The sequence below is a fragment of the Oryctolagus cuniculus genome, chromosome 4 (genome assembly GCF_051225735.1).
Source record: "Oryctolagus cuniculus isolate XC-2025 breed Fujian yellow rabbit chromosome 4, ASM5122573v1, whole genome shotgun sequence".
NCBI lineage: Eukaryota > Metazoa > Chordata > Mammalia > Lagomorpha > Leporidae > Oryctolagus > Oryctolagus cuniculus.
In genome coordinates, this window is record NC_142870.1 from 142,277,796 (window position 1) to 142,279,199 (window position 1,404).

General features: G+C 44.1%; 1 pseudogene; it reads right to left on the minus strand.

The window, feature by feature from the left end:
- Positions 1-219: 219 nt before the first annotated feature.
- LOC100354200 (small nuclear ribonucleoprotein-associated protein N pseudogene) lies at positions 220-877 on the minus strand (annotated as a pseudogene).
- Positions 878-1,404: the final 527 nt, after the last annotated feature.

The window sequence follows — 1,404 nt, forward strand, 5'->3', positions numbered from 1 at the left end:
CATTTCCACTATCAGAGGGAAACTTTAATCTTTCACTGTCAAAGATTATGTTAGCTGAAGGTTTTCCAGATGGTTTTTATTTTCTAAATTGCTCATAACATTTATTATTAGCTATTATTAAGGCAGAAAGTGGGGACAGGAAGCTCATGCATATGCTGCACAATTTCACAAGATGCATTGCAGGGAAAAACAAAGCTACTGATTTTGATGGACTGTATCCTAGGGTCTTGGCAGGCACCTTCCTGAGGGAGGTGGGCCTCTAATTCCTGGTGGAGGGGGTCTCATTCCTGGAAGGGACATGCCTATTGGTGTCCCTTGAGCAAGAAGAAGCCCAACTGGTGGACATGTGGGTGGTCTCATACCTGGTAGAGGAGCCATAATGCCAGGAGGTGGGATTGCTCTGTTTATAGGCATGTGTAGAGTCTCCCAGGTCTCCAGCAATGCTGGCAGTAGCAGCAACAGCAACAGCTGCTATGGTGCCTCTTCCCTGTGGCATTGTCTGCAGTGATGGCTCTCAATTTCTCAGATGGGGCCTGATAATCTAGCAAGAGGCTGGGGAATTGTGACTTCAGCTGGTCCTCCTCTGTCAGCAGCCCTGCTCAACCCCAGGGCCTCCTGCAACTCCAGGACGTGGTATCCAAGCCATGCCAGTGTCTTCGGGAACTGGCCCCTCAAATACCAAGTTCTCCCCACACAGCAACACCAGAACCAAATCTTCATGCTCTGGTTGCTTTGCATTCGTTGGCTTTATCTTTCTGAACTCATCACTATCACAGAAGATTTAATTCATATGCTTGTCAAAAGCTTTAAAGATGCCAATTACGATTCAGCCACCTTGCAGGATACATCTTATTCTATAGTTGATGTGCTGTAGCATCTTGCATTCTTTTTTTAAGATTTATCTATTTATTTATTTATTTGAAAGGTAGAATTGCAGAGAGAGAGAGAGAGAGGTCTTTCAACTGCTGGTTCACTCCCTGTGTGACTGCAACAGCTGGAGCTAGGCTAGGCCAGGAGCCTGGATCTCCATCCAGGTCTCTCACATAGGTGGCAGGGACCCAAGTACTTGGACTATCTTTCACTGCCTTCCCAGGCATATTAGCAGGGAGCTGGATCAAAAGTGGAGCAGCCAAGATTCTAACTGGTGCTCATATGGGATGCCAGTATTGCCAAGTGGCAGGTTAACCTGCTGCACAACAATGCCAGCCTGGGAACACAATTTTTGATTCATTCTGCCAATCTTTATCTTTTAATTACTGTGTTTAGGCCATTAATGTTTAATGTAATTATTTCTGTTAAGACTTAAGTCTATCATTTAATTTTTTGTTTCCTGTTTATTCTGTTTTTCATGTCACTGTTTCCTTTTCCTTCAATTTCTGTGAGTTACTTGAATATTTTTTCAGA